The sequence below is a fragment of the Neomonachus schauinslandi genome, chromosome 9, assembly GCF_002201575.2.
Source record: "Neomonachus schauinslandi chromosome 9, ASM220157v2, whole genome shotgun sequence".
Lineage (NCBI taxonomy): Eukaryota > Metazoa > Chordata > Mammalia > Carnivora > Phocidae > Neomonachus > Neomonachus schauinslandi.
The window spans coordinates 47,289,042-47,307,983 of NC_058411.1; positions in this window are offsets into that span (position 1 = coordinate 47,289,042).

Consider the following 18,942-nt stretch of genomic DNA (forward strand, 5'->3'; position numbering starts at 1 on the left):
TGACTATAATTGATAATACAGCATTGCATATTTGAAATTTGCTAAGAGTAGATCTTAAAAGTTCTCATCACAAAAAAGCAAAATTTGTAACTATGTATGGTGACAGACATTAACTGGACTTATAATGAAGATCAATTCAAATGAATACAAATAATGAATTGTTATGTTGTACACCTAAAACTAATATGATGTTATGTCAATTTTACTTCAATAAAAAATAAATTATTGAAGATCCCCAAAAAGTTTTGTTTATGTGGGTTATATTAATTCATATTAAACATATTGGAAATTAAGACAGAAATTTATAAAAAATCCCTCTGGACATCTTTACATAAAAGGAATAAACTTTTAATTTGTTTAAACCATTGTTAATTTAGGTTTTGTTGTCACATGCAGCCAAACCTAATCCCAGTGGAGACCAGGAAGTGGCTGGATATTGGGATGGCATGATGTGGTCTTGACCTTCTAACTTAAACCTAGAGAAGATGTAAGATGCATGCCAATCTGGGGTAGATGGAGAAGACCAAGAAGGGTAGACTTAAATTCCATAGTAGCTTTCCTAGAGAGAACAGGGCTAATTTTATTTTAAATTAAAGGTGATCTATCTACTAGGGAAGGACAAAAGTGGAATCCTGAGAAAGAAAAAAGCAGCAGGCTGCACTGTTGGAATCTCATTAAGTGCAGCAGTTTTATTTTTACATGGACATCCAATGTGACAGTCTCTAGATTCTACTTTTCAAGTAGTACTAACTTGGCTGTGCTCTGACCCTAAAATAAGATTGTCTTAGTTTCATTGAACAAAAGGCAGAACTAGATAATCACACATATGGTATTAGAGGGTTAGACTTCTGGCACTACTACTCTAACATTTGCAGTGAATACATGAAATTAGGGTCTTCAGAAGAGAAGCCATGAGGTCTTTGTCCACAGATAGCAGTATCGTTGGACATAGACACAAGGCAGTGTTTTACAGATTTTCTCACCTACATAGGGACAGTCACTCACAATGAGGATGTAAAATGAAGAGGAGTCCCAAATACGTAGTAGAATAAATTGAAAGAGCATCTTTGAAGATTCCCTTTGAAAGATCACTTAAGCTTTTTCTTATTTTCTAAGAATACAAAGTCTATCAAAAATAACTAGTGGAAACACAATAGTCCAAAAATTGCAGGATGTAGCAAAAGCAGTTCTAAAAAGGAACTTTATAACAATACAGGTCTCCTTAGAGAAACAAGAAAAACCTCAAATAAACAATCTAACCAGGGGCCCCTGGGTGGCTCAGTCAGTTAAGCATCTGCCTTTGGCTCAGGTCCTGATCTCTGGGTCCTGGGATCGAGCCCTGCGTAGGGCTTCCTGCTCAGTTGGGAGTCTGCTTCTTTCTTTTTCTCTCTCTCTCCCTCTGCCCCTCCCCACCACTCATTCTCTCTCTCTCAAATAAATAAAATCTTTAAAAAAAAATCTAACCTTATACTGAAAGGAACTAGAAAAGAAGAACAAAGTCCAAAGTTAGTAGAAAGAAGAAAATAATAAAGATCTCAGAGGAAATAAATGAGAATAAAGAAATAAAAACAATAGAAAACATTAATGAAACCAGGTGTGGGTTGTTTGAAAAAATAAACAAAACTGATAAACCTTTAGCCAGACTCAAGAAAAAGAGATGGAGGACCTAAATAAATAAAATCAGAAATACACAAGAAGGAACAACAAACACCACAGAAATACAAAGGATAAGAAACTACTACAAAAAATTATAGGAAAACAAATTAGACAACCTAGAAGAAATGGATAAATCCCAGAAATATACAATCTTCCAAAACTGAATCAGGAAGAAATAGAAAATATGAATAAACCAATTATCAGTAATGAAACTGAATTGATAATTGAAACTCTCCCATCAAACAAAAATCCAGGACCAGATGGATTTACAGGCAAATTCTACCACACATTTAAAAAAAATCAATATCTATTCTTCTTAAACTATTACAAAAAATAGAAGAGGAAGAAAAACTTCCAAATACATTCTACGAGGCCAGCATTACCCTGATACCAAAATCAGACAAAGATAATCACCTCCCCCCCAAAAAACTATAGGGCAATATTCATGATGAACATAGATGCACAAATCCTCAAAAACATTAACAAACAGAATCCAACAATACATTAAAAGGATCATTCACCACGATCAAGTGGGGTTTATTCCAGGGATACAGATATAATTCAGTATCAGCAAACCAATCAAAGTAGTACACCACATTAACAAAATGAAGGATAAAAAATTATGTATGATCAACTCAAATGATGCAGAAAAAGCATTTGACAAAATATAACATCTGTTCATGATTAAAAAAAAAAAACTCTCAACAAAGTGGGTTTAAAGAGAACATACCTCAACATGATAAAGGCCATATACGACAAACTCACAGTAACATCATACTCAATGGTGAAAAACGGAGAGCTTTCCCTTCAAGGTCAAGAACAAGACAAGGATGTCCTCTCTCACCACTTTTATTCAACATAGTGCTGGAAGTCCTAGCCACAGCAATCAGACAAGAAAAAGAAATAAAAGGCATCCAAATTGGTGAAAAAGAAGTAAAACTTTCACTATTTGCAGATGACATAATACTGTACACTAAAAACCCTAGAGACTCCACCAAAGAACTTTTAGAAGTAACAAATTAATTCAGTAAAATTTCAGGATACAAAATTAATATACAGGAGTCTGTTGCATTTCTATACACTAATAATGAAGTAGCAGAAAGAGAAGTTAAGAAAACAATTTCACTGACAATTGTGCCAAAAATAATAAAATACCTAAAAATAAACTTAACCAAGGAGGTAAAAGACCTCTGAAGACTATAAAACACTGATGAAAGAAATTGAAGATGACACAGACAAATGGAAAGATATTCCATGCTTATGGATGAAGAACAAATATTGTTAAAATGCCCATACTACCCAAAGCAATCTACGGATTCAATATAATCCCTACCAAAACACCAATAGCATTTTTCACAGAACTAGAATAATCCTGAAATTTAAACGGAACTACAAAAGACCCTCAATAGCCAAAGCAATCTTGAAAAAGAACAAAACTGGAGGTCTCACAATTCCAGATTTCAAGATACACTAAAAAAGCTATAATAATCAAAACAATATGGTATTGGCACAAAAAGAGATGCAGAAATAAATGGAACAGAGTAGAGAGTCCAGAAATAAACCCATGATTTTATGGTCAATTAATCTATGCCAAAGGAGACAAGAATATACAATGAGGAAAAGACAGTCTCTTCAATAAATGGTGCTGAGAAAACAGGACAGCCACATGCAAAAGAATGAAACTGGACCACTTTCATACACCATACACAAAAAGAAACTCAAGATGGATTAAAGACCTAAATGTAAGACTTAAATCATAAAAGTCCTAGAAGAAAACATATGCAGTAATCTCTTTGACATCGGCCTTCTCATTTTTCTAGATATATCTTCCGAGGCAAAGGAAACAAAAGTGAAAATAAACTACTGGGACTACATCAAAATTAAAAACTTTTGCACAGTGAAGGAAACTCTCAACAAAACTGAAGGGCAACCCACTGAATGGGAGAAGGTATTTGCAAATGATTTATCCTGTAAAGGGTTAATATCCAAACTATGTAAAGAACTTAAACAACTCAACACAAAAAAACCCCCAAATAATCCAATTAAAAATAGGCAGAGGACCTGAATAGACATATTTCCAAAGAAGACATACAGATGGCAAACAGACATACGAAAAGATGCTCAACATCACTAATCATCAGGGAAATGCAAACCAAAACCACAATGAGAGCGGTGCCTGGGTGGCATGTCAGTTAGGTGTCCGACTTGGTTTCAGCTCAGGTCATGATCTCATGGGTTGTGGGACCAGTCACGCATCTGGCTCTTTGCTCACCAGGGAGTCTACTTGAAAGGTTCTCTCCCTCTGTCCCTCCTCCTGCTTGCTCTTTCTCTCTCTCAAAATAAATAAATAAATCTTAAAAAAAAAAAACCACAATGAAATATCACCTTATATCTGTCAGAATGGCTGTTATCAAAAAGACAAGAAAGAACAAGTATTGGTGAAGATGTGGAGAAAAAGTAATCCTTGTGCACTGTTGTTGAGAATGTAAATTGATACAGCCACTGTGAAAAACAGTATGGAGTTTCCTCAAAAAATTAAAAACAGAAATACCATATGATCCAGTAATTCCACTACTGGCTTTTGCCTAAAGAAAACAAAAACACTAATTCAAAAAGATATATGCATCCCTATGTTTACTGCAGCATTATTTACAATAGCCAAGATACGGAAGCAACCCAAGTGCCCATCCATAGATGAATAAATATGTAGTATTATATACACAATAGAATAGTACTCAGCCATAAAAAAGAATGAGATCTTGTCATTTGCAAAAACATGCATGGACCTTGAGGGCATTGTGTTAAGTGAAATAAGTCAGACAGAGAAAAATACCATATGATTTCACTTATATGTGGAATCTCAAAAATAAACCAAAAAAAGCAGAAATAGATCCATAAATACAGAGAACAAACTGGTGGTTTCCAAAGGGGAGGGGAGAGGACATGGGCAAAAGGGGGTGAAGGGGAGTGGGAAGTACAGGTTTCCAGTTAAAAAAAAAAAAGTGGATTTTCATTTCCTTCCTCTCCCCTGTTCAACATTTCCCACCTCCCCAGAGCCACTTTATTGGCTGAGAGATTGTCCACTGAAATCTATAAATGAGGCAAGAATGCTCTGTTTTTCTTTAGGACACTTTCTCCTAGCTATGACACCACAGATCTCAGCTCATCACTACTAACTGACCAAGAGGCCAATCCCAAGTAGGAGACTTTAATTAAAACCAGACTAGTCACTCGTTGTTATAGTCATCTACTTAATTCCTGGCCATCCCCTTACTGACGTGGTCCATGGTCTTCCTCTCTCTACTTCTTCTATCGCCATTCTTAGCACTTTTTAAATCACATAGTTGGTATATCCAAGTCATGTGGCCTCATCTTTTCTTCTATCCCACCTTCTCATCACAAATAATTTCACCATATCTTAAATTTTTATTTCAAGTATCCAACTATTTGAATATCTATCTTTCCTCTTCTTTACTTTTAAAAGTCCTTTCCTCCATCCACTGGTCCTACCACTCTTTCAATTGACCATCACAAATCCCTACACCTATCTCATGTTCTCATTTATCTCTTTACCCAGCTTATATTCCATGATCCATCACCATAATCACTCCCTTGAAAACGCAGTTTGCTTGAACCTATCTACTTTCATTATACCCAGCTGGAACAACCCAAACCCTGGTTAAACCCAAGTCTCCCCCTATTCTGTTCTGGCAATTATACCAGAACAAGTGAAAGTGACTGGAGAAAAACAAATGGCTGCTCCACTTAGTCTCACTTTAAATTTACCAACACCAATATCAAGTGAGCCTTCAGCATTGCTTAGCAATTCCATTGCATTTCTTTAGAAATTTGATTTCCTATTATCTAAGAAAATGGTTTTCACATGTTCTCCCTATTCAAATCTCCAATACTCCCATTCATCTTCCTTACTGTCAACAAAAACTTAATTCTCCGAGAAATTAAAAGGAATCATAAGAAAACTACCTCATTTACCCCATCACCAATTCTACCCAGTTCCCTGCATCTCTACCAGTAATTTTACAATGAATGAACTGTCCCTGTTCCCCAGGCCAACATCTTTGTGAACTGGATCTTGACCCCTCTCACCTTCTCGAGGATGTTTTCCTGCAATTATTCTTTCTCTCTTATATACCCAGGTATCTTTTCTCTGTTGTTCCCGTAAGTATCTCTCCCTTTCTCCATGATTCTTCTAAGGTCCCTGGGAAAAAAGTGAGCAATTTCATTCACAATTTCTCTTACTATTCAATTTATTTTGTCTTGGAAGGCCAGGAATAGCTATTAGATCTACATTTTAGGATTCCACACAATTCTACCTTTTTTTTCCCTCTAGTACAAAGATTTCTCTTCGTTGGCAGAGAAGAGGGAAGCAAAATAGGCATATGACACTATCATTTGCACATCTCCCCTTCAGGTGCCTGATTTCTCAGATCATAAATTTTTAAGGAATTCTCTGATTGTATTTAGCATATTTGCAAGTCCAAGTTCATTTTAAAAATTCTTTGTATTACTGGAGTGCCTGGGTGGCTCATTCGGTTGAGCGTCTGACTCTTGATCTCAGTTCAAGTCTTGATCTTGGGGTCATTAGTTTAAGTACCTCATTGGGCTCCCCACTGAGGGTGGAGCCTACTTTAAAAAATTCTTTATACATTATTCCAGGCCTATGTGACATTTGTATATTCTTACTTGATTATAGTCCTATCTTTTCATCTTTTGTACAATTTTTTTGACACCTGAGCTCAAGGAAAATCTCTCTCTTCTACCATTCAAAATTTAAATAATTCTTCTCTTACTTTCTTTGAAAGTATTTGCATTTGTACTTTCAGATTTTGAGAGTTTGAGACTCTTTTTTATTCCTCTTTCCCTCCAAGATTTCATGCCATATAACACTACTCTTTGGTGAAATAGACTTTTTACAGTCTTGGCAATATATTTGACCATGTCTAATTTTTCTCTCCTTAACTATTAGAATTCTCCAACATCAGCTTTCCTGTTCTGTCACTGGCTTTTGCCAACAATTCCTCTCTATTGCTTGGAATTAAGTACAGAGTAGCAATCCTCCTACTTGTTGTTTCTGTCTTCTTGGTAATTTTAACCATTGGTGAACATTTTTTTTGGTCATCTAACATGGACCAAATACTATCACTGTCATTACATTGTTTTCATTTTCAGAGGACATTGTGACATAAATATATATTTTTTTCAGATGAAGAAATGGAGATTCAAAGAAATAAAGTAACAAGTAGTATTTTACTTATTTGATCTTATATTATATACAATATATTATTCTAGAAGCTAGAAATACAAACAAAACACAAAGTCCTTGGGATTTTTAATATTGTAGCAAAGAGAAAATCTGGCAGAAGACAGCTTCACAAAACCTGAATGTACTGAAAGTAGAAGGTGGGTGGTCCAGACAGTAATATTGGAATATATCAGAAGACTTCATGTTACCTGACAAAATGGATGTCTACTATAAATTTGATGACTGGAATTTATAAGGAACACAAACTAAGGGCACACTGGAGAGAGCAATATGGAGTTTAGAGTATCAGAAAATTTCACCACAGTAAGAACAAAGTTAGGAATTTCTCATCCAGCTTCTTACTATAAGAAGCTATATAGGTACAATTAGTTGTAGCAACGTGGTTTAGAGCATTAAGTCAGAAAATTCTAGGATGGAGAAAAATCTGAATTTAAATTCTTGGGATCGAGCCCCACATCAGGCTCCCTGCTCGGCGGGAAGCCTGCTTCTCCCTCTCCCCCTGCTTGTGTTCCCTCTCTTGCTGTCTCTCTCTCTGTCAAATAAATAAAATCTTTAAAAAAAAAGAAAAAGACAGTCTCTTCAACAAATGGTGCTGGGAAATCTGGGCAGCCACATGCAAAAGAATGAAACGGGACCACTTTCTCACACCATAAACAAAAATAAACTTAAAATGGATCAAGGACCTAAACGTGAGACTTGAAACCACAAAAATCCTAGAAGAGAGCACAGGCAGTAATTTCTCTGACACTGGCTGGATCAACATCCTTCTAGATCAATCTCCTTAGGCAAGTCAAACAAAAGCAAAAGTAAACTATTTAGACTACATCAAAGTGCGAAGCTTCTACACTGCAAAGGAAATAATCAACAAAAAAGACAACCTACTGAATGAGAGAAGATATTTGCAAATGCAGTATCCAATAAGGAGTTAGCATCCAAAATATAGAAATAAGTTATACAATTCAACACCAAAAAATAATCCAATTAAAACATGGGCAGAAGACATGTATAGACATTTCTCTAAAGACAACATACACATGGCCAAGACACAGGGAAAGATGCTCAACATTACTCATTGTTGGGGAAATGCAAATCAAAAGCACAATGAGATATCACCTCACACCTGTCAGAATGGCTAAAATAAAAAATGTAAATAACAACATGTGTTGGCGAGGATGTGGAGAAAAAGGAACCCTAGTTAGTGGGAACGCAAACTGGTATAGCCACTGTGGAAAGCAGTATGGAGGTTTCTCAAAAAATTAAAAATAGAATTACCATATGATCCAGTAATTCCACTACTGGGTATTTATTTACCCAAAGAATACAAAAAACACTAATTTGAGAAGATATATGCACACAGATGTTTACTGTTGTTTATTTACAATAAACAAAATATGGAAGCAACCAAAGTGTCCATCAATAGATGAATGGATAAAGATGAGCTACATACATATATATTATAATGGAATGGTCCTCAGCCATAATAAAGAACAAAATCTTTCCATTTGCAACAACAGGGATGGATCTAGAGGGTATAATACTTAGTCAAAAAAGTCAAAGACAAATACCATATGACCTCATTCATATGTGGAATTTAAGAAGCAAAACAAATTTAAAAAGAGAAAACCAAAAAAACAGACTCTTAAATATAGAGAAAAAACTGGTGGTTACCAGCGGGGAGATGGGTGGGGGAATGGGCAAAATAGGTGAAGGTTAAGAATACACTTATCATGATGAGCACTGAGTAATGTACAGAATTGTTGAATCACTATATTGTACATATGAAACTTCCATAATACTATATGTTAATTACACTGTAATTAAAAATTTAAATGGAGACATTTAAAAAATTAAAACTGTAACTATCATATCTGGCAATTCCACTTCAAGGTATTTATCTGAAGAAAATGAAAACACTAGGTCAAAAAGATATCTGCACCCCCATGTTCCCTGCATAATAGCCAAGACATGAAGCAACCTAAAGTGTCCATCAAGGGATGAATGGATAAAGAAAATGTGTTGTGTGTATATGTATCATGGACTATTATTCAGCCAAAGAAACAGGAGAAAATCTTGCCATTTGTGACAACATGGATAGATGATGAAGGCACCATGCTAAGTGAAATAAGTCAAATAAAGACATACCATATGGTCTCATTTTATGTGGAATCTAAAAAAAAAAAAAAAAAGAACTAAACTAAACTCATGGAAACAGAGTAGATTGGTGGTTGCCTGGGGTGTATGGTGGGGGTGGAGGAAATGGGTGAAGGTGGTCAAAGTGTACACATTTCCAGTTATAAGATGAACACATTATGGGGATGTAATGCACATCATGGTGACTATAGTTAACAATACTGTGCTGTATATTTGAAAATCGCTAAATGAATAAGCCTTAAGAGTTCTCACCTTCCCCCCACACACACTGTAACTACATAAGGTGATGGATGTTTTAACTAAAATTATGTTAATCATTTCAAAATATACTCAAATATCAAATCATCAAGTTGTACACCTTAAACTTACGAAGTTACATGTCAAGTATCCCTCAATAAAGTCGGCGGGGGGAGAATGATAGGCAGACAAACTATAGTTATTCAGACTTTGATATCTGGACAGTTCCTTGAAAATGAAGGAAGTGAGCCTACAATTTTAAGAACAATGACTACATTTGTTGTCAATGGCCAAATTTAAGCTTTCAAGAGAAAGTTCTGAAAAAACTTGTACCTGCCATGGTGACTTTGATAGCTTCCCAATACTTAAAGACTTCTGGGTTAAATCAGTGGTGATCTTTATGAATATGATTTTAAGGTATTATATAATGATATGTATCAGAATGAGAAGACGTGCACAACTTGGTAACCAATATTTGACCAATGCATGAGGTTATAAAATCTTGCCAAGGAGTGCCTGGGTGGTTCAGTTAAGCATCTGACTCTTGATTTTGGCTCAGGTCATGATCTCAGGGTGGTGAGACTGAGCGTGGAGCCAGCTTAAGATTGTCTCTCTCTCTCTCTTCCTCTGCCCCCACACTGCCCACCCCCACTGCCGCCACCCAGCTCATGCAGTGTGCACTCACACTCTCTCTAAAAAAAAAAAAAAAAAAAAAAAAAAAAATTTTGCCAAGATAAAAGATCCAAAGTTCAGGACAGACAGTATATATTAATGTAGGAGGGCCCAAAAAAGTTCATTGGTTTCTGATTCCACATTACAACTTACTTTTGAGAAACTACTATTTGTTGAATGTGGTTTAATATCAGTGATTAATATCCACAATTATCTGAAAAAGATATTAAAATATTCCCTCCCTTTTCAACTACTTAATATGTGAGGCCAGGCGTTCTTCACATAACTTCAACCAAAACAATGCATACATACAACAGATTGAATGCAGAAATAGATGAGATATTTCAGCTATTGTGTATTAACCCAGACTTTAAAGAGATTTATTTTTTTAAGTAGGCTCCATGCCCAGTGTGGGGCTTGAACTCATGACCCTGAGATCAAGAGTTGCATGCTCTACTGACTGAGCCAGTCAGGCACCCTTAAAGAGATTTCTTTATAGCTCTTCTCACCGAATATTTTTGTTTTGGAAATATGGTCATTTTTTCACAAAAATATGTTATTTGCGTTAACATATAATGGCCTTATTATAAAATAATACTTTAAAATTTTTCTCAATTTCAATTCTAACATGGTCATTAATATTGATAAATATAATCCATATAAGCAAAATCTCTTTGAGGGCTTCAATAATTCTTAAGAGTTCAAAGTAGTCCTGATACCAAAAAGTTTGAGAATGATTACCATACATTATTTATAGTTAGCCTGCAGACAAATGTAATTTTGTCAACCTTGGTGTTATTTGATCCCTTTCTCACCAATGAATACATATTTCTGATATCATAAACCATTGGTTTTAAATCCATATCTCACTCATTTTTCCAGAACCAGAGAAAAAGATCTATTACATAAAGAGGAACACAAGTAAAGATGACAACAATTTTTTTCATCAGAAAGAATGCAAGCAATCTATTGGAATAACATCTATATAGTACTAAAAGAAGATAAAGGGGTGCCTGGGTGGCTCAGTCAGCTAAGCGTCTGCCTTCGGCTCAGGTCATGATCCCAGGGCCCAGAGTTGGGCTCTTTGCTCAGTGGGGAGCCTGCTTCACCCTATTCTCCTGGCTCGCTATCTCTGTTTCTCTCTCAAGTAAATAAATAAAATCTTAAAAAAAAAAGAAAAAGAAAAAGAAAAGAATATAAAGAAGAATCTAGCCCAGAATTCCTTACCCAATGAAAAAACAAAAACAAAAAATTGTTTAAAAATGTCAAAGGGCCTTCTCAGACATAAACAAGCTGTAATGTTGTCTCAACAGTAGACCTACACTACTAGAGATATTAAAGGAAAACTTTTACATAGGTAAAGGAAATACACCAATTGGAAATCTGGATCTAAACAACAACAGCAACAAAAAGTAAAGAGTACTAGAAAGTCTAACTACATGGGCCAATGTATTATTTTTCTCTTGCTGCTGTAACAAATTACCACAAATTTAGGGGCTTAAATAATTTAGTTCTGAAAGTCAGAAGTATAACACAGGTCCCATTGGGCTATGATTAAAATATTGTCAGCACTTCACTCCTTTCTGTATTCTCTAAGAAAATCCATTTCTTTACCCTCTCTAGCTTCCAGAGATCACCTACATTTTTTGGCTCATGGCCCTTGTCATCTTCAAAGCAAGTAATGTTGAATTTCTCTGACCCTTTTTCCATAGCTACAGATCCCTCTGAATACAGCTGGGAAAAGTCCTCTGCTATTAAGGGCCCATGATTAAATTGGATCCACCCAAACAATCCAGGGTACTCTCCCCATGTCAATACCCTTAACCTAATCATGTCTGCAGAGTCCTTTTTGCCATGTAAAGTAACATACTCACAAATTCTGGGGATTAGGATATGGACATCTTTGGGGTTCTCTTTGCCTACCACAAATGTAGAAGACGTAAGCACTATCAGCAAACTTGAATTGACATTCATAGAACATTCTACCCAACAGCAGCAGCATACACATATTTTTCAAGTGCACATGAGACATTTACCAATGTGTAATTTTGGGGGTGTAAAACAACTCTCAATACATTTAAACAGATTTAAGTCATATGAAGTAAATTCTCTTTTAAAGGACTTTTACTAAGTATGATAAACTCGCAAACTCAACAATAAATAAACCCACTCAAAATTGACAAAGATTTGAACAGGCACCAAATAAGATAAGAATGGCAAATAGGCATATGAAAAAAATGTCAACATCATTAGTTATTAGAGAAAGGCTCATTAAGGTCACTGGGAGATATCACTACATACCTATTAGAATGGCTAACAAAAAATGAACAGAACAACTGTGTGTGAGGATGTGGAGTAGCTTGAACTTTCACAAACACTGATGGTGAGACTGTAAAATGCTACAACTACTCTGGAAAACAGTTTGGTAGTTTCTTACAAAGCTAAAAATGTATCTATCACATTACCCAGACACTGCTTTCCTAGGTATTTAACCAAGAGAAATGAAAGCACATGTTCACATAAAGGCATGTACATGAATGTTCACAGCAGCTTTTTTTATAATGGCCCAAAACTGAAAACAACCCAAATGTCCATCAATAGATAAATGACTGAAGAAATTGTGGTTATGTTCAAACCAAAAACTACTAATCCAATGAAAAGGAATAAATTCATCTAATGACATGGATGAATCTCAAAATATTTGAATTAAAGAAACCAGAGAATAAAGAGTACATACTGTGTAACTTCATTTATACAAACTTCAAGCACCTGAAATCTCATCTATAGTAACATAAAACAGATTAGGTGGGAGGTTTTGGAAAGGAGCAGAAAGGGGAGATACAAAAGGGGACAAGGAGACTTTTTGGGGTGACGGATATCTTCATTATCTTAATTATGGTGATGGTTTCTCAGGTTTTATATGTGTCCAAACTTACCATACTTAAACACGTGCATTTTACTGTATGTCAATTTAGCTCAAAGCAATTAAGAAAAAAAATAAAGGGGTAATAATAGAAACGTGTTAGAACACAGGTGGCTAAAGAATGAGGAAGAATGTTAATCATTATCTACATCCAGGTGTCTGCATATTAATCTGTGTAATATGATGTTTCTATTTCTTTCCTTTAATTTTTTCCCATTGCTTCTCTCATTTGGTAACAAAATAGTATAATGGGTCTGCTAAGTTTGTCCTTTTAGCATGAGATATTAGGGATTCTTGATATATTTATTCCTACTACTGGCTTTCCTTTTTTTCTTAACTCCAAAACACATGATATGATACTTACGTAACTTCAGAGGGCTCAAAGTAAAACTTATACACTTCTTTAAAAAAAATTCAGGTCAAATTTTTCTTCAGTAACTTCTTACTCTATTGAAATTCATCAATATTGTTAATAAACACTTTTGTGGATCTATCGGGGTCTGGAGACTTTGTGAGATGAAAAGAGAGGCAGAGGATATATTCTGTACCCTAGAAAAGTTTATAGACCATTTATATCAAAAAGGACATGAACGTAAACAAGTGGAGATTAAAGAGACACTCACACAATGTGATAGGAAATTCAGTGATCAAAACCTTGAAACTATTTGCAAACTGTTTGCATTAGTTTCTTATTGACAAATTACCACAAATTTAGTGGCGGAAAACAAAATAAATTTATCACTCAGAAGTTCAAAATCCGTCTCACTGGGCTAAAGTCCAAGTGTCTGCGCGGCTGGTTCCTTCTGGAAGCTCTGAGGGGGGAATTAATTTCCTTTGCTTTTTCAGCTTATGGACGACGCTAACCTATGTTCCTTAGCTCATAGCTCTTACATCACTCCAAGCTCTTGCTTCCATCGTTACATCGCCTTCTACTCTTATGAGGACCCTTGTGATTACATTGGGCCCACCTGGAAAATCCAAGCTACTTCCCCCATCTCAAGATCCTTAACTCAATCACAACTGCAAAGTCCCTTTTACCATGTTAATGTATTCACAGGTTCTAGGGATTAGGATGTGGACATCTTTGGGGTGCCATTATCTAGCCTACTACACTCTGACCCAGAGATTCTACTTCTAAAAGTTTAATCCAAAGAAATGTGTGCAGGGATTCAACTATAAGGATGTTCACCTGAGAAACCAATCAATGACTTGATGTAGAAGAATTTCTCCATATCTTTAACAAAAGCTATACTGCTTGTCCTTTATTTGGGCTGTCCAGCCATGGATCCTCATAGCATACTCAGTAGTGTCTGGAGTTCAAATATTAGTTATTAATACTACTATTAGAATCCAATAAGGTTTGGGATTTAGATGGGAGCAGTTTTTATGTGACGGATGATGTGTGTATGGGGTAAGAGAAATGAAGACAGTAAAGAAAGTAGCTTGAAATTCCTTCTTCTGGGCACCTGGGTGGCTCAGTTGGTTAAGCGACTGCCTTCGGCTCAGGTCATGATCCTAGAGTCCCAGGATCGAGTCCTGCATCAGGCTCCCTGCTCAGCGGGGAGCCTGCTTCTCCCTCTGACCCTCCCCCCTCTCATGTGCTCTCTCATTCTCTCTCTCTCAAATAAATAAATAAAATCTTTAAAAAAAAAAATTCCTTCTTCCCCCCATTCTCAGCCATTGTAAACTCAAGAAATATCCTCAATGTTGTCACTGGAAAAATCATTGATACTATAATTAAGAAAATTCTCTTTGTTGCCAGATATGATCATTCAGTTCTATTAATTATCATGTATAAAATAATCAGTCCCTGGCATCAAGTCTATATGTGCTCTAAATTTGGAGGAGACTATTATGGAAATTCCAAGCATCAATTTGTTTAGAGGCCTAATAATACTGTGAATTTAACAATGCAATACATTAGAGAAACACAGTATTTGAATGTCACTACTGTGTGAACAGAACTTCTCAATAGAAGTTAATGGAATTCAGAGGCCTTTTTGTAATACATTAATTATAAGGAAGAAATCTAGTATTTTTATGCCCTTTATTTATACTATCCTTTCCTCTTCCTCTTCTACTGATTTCCGAGACATTCCCTTCACCCTTTTTCGATGGCTCATAGTTTATTCTTGCCAGATTCCATGTCTTCTAACATGCTGCCTTCACATTCCTTAACTTTCTCAATTCCATCTTTTCCACTCTACTCCAACTACTGGCTAATGTTTCCAACTGGTAACTTATCATTCAAAACTCATAAAATTCCCCTCTGACTACAACCTCCTGTTCATGCCCTCCTATTTCCTCACTCCACTGAATCTGCTCTTTGTCTACATTGTTATTTCTAGTGCCTCAATCCTGATCAGTATGAGGGAAACAGCATCACCAGCCAAAGGCAAAGGATCCTGATATTTATTTATTAATTTAATTTAATTTAATTTATTTATTTGACAGAGAGATAGAGAGCACAAGTAGGCAGAGAGGCAGGCAGAGGGAGAAGGGGAAGCAGACTCTCCACTGAGCAGGGAGCCCAATGCGGGGCTTGATCCCAGGACTCCGGGATCATGACCTAAGCCGAAGGCAGCCACTTAACCGACTGAGCCACCCAGGTGCCCCAGGATCCTGATATTTAATGTCCTGTTTAGACCTGTCTTGACTAAATAAATCTGGATTAAGTTTTTAAAGATACTAAGCTCTTTAAAGTAAAAAATTTTAAAGATGTATTAATATAAGAAAATGCAAGACAAATTAAAAAATTAAAAAATTTGACAAATCTTGGTTTGTTGGATTTCATCCTCAAGTAGGTCCTTTTCAGAAGGGCCATGCTGCTGTATTCCCACAAGTTTTTCATATTTCATTGCCTTTCTTTTTCTTCTGAAACTTCAGCTTTTATCATCTTAATTTGTTCCAAATTGTACATGTTTCTTAAATTCCATCTTTTCCTAGGTACTTCCTCCTAGAGTTCTCTTAATTCCAATTCCAATCTGGATTGAGTTCCAGTTGTCCAATTGTGATACATAGACTTAAATTCATTACTCTCCTGGGTTAGATTCACTATTTCTTTAATCCTTATTTTTCTCTTTTTGTTTTGCTTGTTCTTTGTGTGTGTGAGTTTATTCTCCCATTTTGTTAGAACACACTTTCTGGTAACTTACTAGAATAGGATATATGGGAAGTACACTTTCTGAGTTCCTTCATGCCCAAAAATGTCTTTACTCTCCTTTTGCTTTCTAGTGACTCTTTGGGTGGATATGGAATTGTAAACTAAAACTGATTTTCCTTCATTTATTTGAAGGCATTGTTCCATTGTTTTATAGCAATCTTTGTTGATGATGAAAAATCTGATGCTAGTTTGATTCTCATTCCTTTATAATTGAAGTTCCCACAAGACATGAAATAAAGTAGAGCATTTGAGGCAGGACGACTCTGAACAGGCCCCACAGTAGGCCCCAGGCTGGAGTAAGAGAAGGCAGTATTAAAAGACTAGTGAAATCCCCAATAGCTACTGAAGACAGATGAATATTTTGTTTCAATTTCTATTTGGGACTTCTGGACATCATCTTTATAGGAGGACTCTGTATCAGCATGGAGTAGCTACAGCAAAAGAGAAATAGTGGTATGGCTTATTTAGGCAGATGGAGTAGAGATGTATCCCTTGGCTCCCATGTAGTGAGGAAAGGATGCAGGTGTTTCCACATTAGGTACATGTCAATAGCCACCCCCCCCCCCAATGACAGCCCTGGGCAAATTTGTAATGACTTCTCAAAAAAAAACTTTCTGCAGGCCAAGTAAAAGTTGTTAATTACAAAGAACAGTTAAAAAAAAACTGAAAGTGGCTGAATATAAGACCCAATTTTGGAAGAAAATTTGCTAGGGCTAGAGAGGCAAAGATACAGAAAGGCCTAGAGGACATAAAACTGAAGTCAAAGGCTACCATTGTCAAGCTACGAAACTCATTTTGGCTACCTGGCAAGGTTTCAGAGGACCTCTAAATCTAGGCAATAACAGTATATAAGAACAATAACTAAACTTAGGGACAGAGCTTGACTCTTTTTGATCAGACTTACTATACTAAAACTCTACATTATTGGGGGGGGACTCATCAGACAGTAAGAATTTGGGAACCCAACTAGTTGCTAATATTAAGCATTTTCAGAACTGTGTAAACATCACATATCCTTATCCTTCATAGGGAATTCCTAAAGCTTCTGCCTCCAAAGGGTAAAAACAAAAGTTGGGAGGCTTGAAGAGCCCTAGATCCTTACAGTTATTACTTCCTCCTGATTCGGATTTCGCTTATCTTGTTATATGACCAAGAACAGTGGGTTAGAGAATAGACGCTCCTCTCCCTTTTCTTTTTTTTGAAGAAGCTCCGTATGTAGGTCTTACGTCCATTTGGTCCTTTCTTGAACAATCCTCTATCACATAGTTCACCCTTTCAAATTACACACTTCTTACAAGAGAAAGTAAAAATAGCATAAGAACCTTGGCTTTCTTTGAATGTAGTGAACAGTCATGCAATTTTATTTTTATGCTAATGATTTTATATAATGCTGACATTGTAACTTTTACTTTTTTAGTGAAAACAACAATATAAATATTTTTAAAGATGAGAAATCACTTATATACCCACTGTCCTACTAGGGCAACTGTTTGAATTTTTGTATATTTCCTCCTGCCTATGTGGCACAAAACTATAGGGCTGAAAGACCCTTTGAAAATCAACTAGTCCAATTCCTTCATTTTCAGATGAGAAAACTAAGACTCACAGAGCTATGAGGTTAGCCCAGAATCACACCTTACCACTTTCTTTAAAAGAAATTTTAATCCTAAAGAAAAAAAAATTTAATCCTAAATTAATAAAAAATAGTTGTTAAGACATGAGTAACTCCCTAATTTATTTTCTTCACTGAGAAAGCAACTGCAAGGGGGAAATATCTCTATTATGCAATATAGTATTAGTCTTATCAAAAGCATTATCTGGAGAATTATAGCTGCAAAGTCTGGATTCTTTAATAAAAGCTCCCAGAAGTCCAGGAACTTCTAGAAAACAGATGTGAATTCAAAGCCTCTGGATTTAAGGATTTGTATTCAAAATTTACCTAACGCTATGCATTTGGCTACTGCTGAGACTGTCTGCAGATTGTGGATTCTGGAATGCACCCTCCTTGATAAGATAGCAAATTATAACTCTTAAAAAAGAGCACCTAATTGAGTCTTTCTCTGTGCTGTAATTCAAAGAATTGAAATAGCATTGAAAAGGGGAGTACTTAGTAGGGAACGTGGACTGCTTTGCCCAAAACAACTGTGTTAGAAAGAGTCTGGACTCACAGTGGGATTTTTACTGTGCCACAGCAGAAAAAGGCGCAACATGGGAACAGAAAACTCCAGTTCTGAGACTAGTCTGACTCTACCACTAACCAGGAATATAATCTGAGGCAAAACACTTATTTTTTCCAGTTTTGTTCCCACATGCATAAAATGAGGTGAGCCTAGCTGGTTTCAGAATTCTTTTCCAACTATAAGATTCTGATTCCTTCTCCCATGTATGTAAAAGCTAGCCTGTATTTCAGTCTTTGGGAAAACCCCAGGTGTTGAGAGCTGGCTTTATTAACAAAGTCCTAATAAACTTTCGTTCTCTTATCCTTCTGAGGTAAGCCCTGGGCAGAAATCTGACACTTTGAGTGCCTCGTTCCCTCCTTCATCTCCCGCCTCCATACCATCTGTAACAAAACCCCATTGTCTCCTCATTTGTTTCATCACTCCTTCTTCATCCACATGACCAATACTGCAGTACCAGGCCTTCTTATCTGAGCCAGGAACAAGTCTCTGCTTCTCTTGTGTTCTTCTCAGTGTATAATTTGCTATTCTATTGAGCTCTCTGTTCTGTTCTATCATTAAGATTTACATACCTACAGGAGTGATCCTTGATTTCTTTCTCTCACACTTCATATTCAATCTGTCAGCAAATCCTGTTGGTTCTGTCTCTAAGATATGTCCAAAATATGAGCGCTTCTCA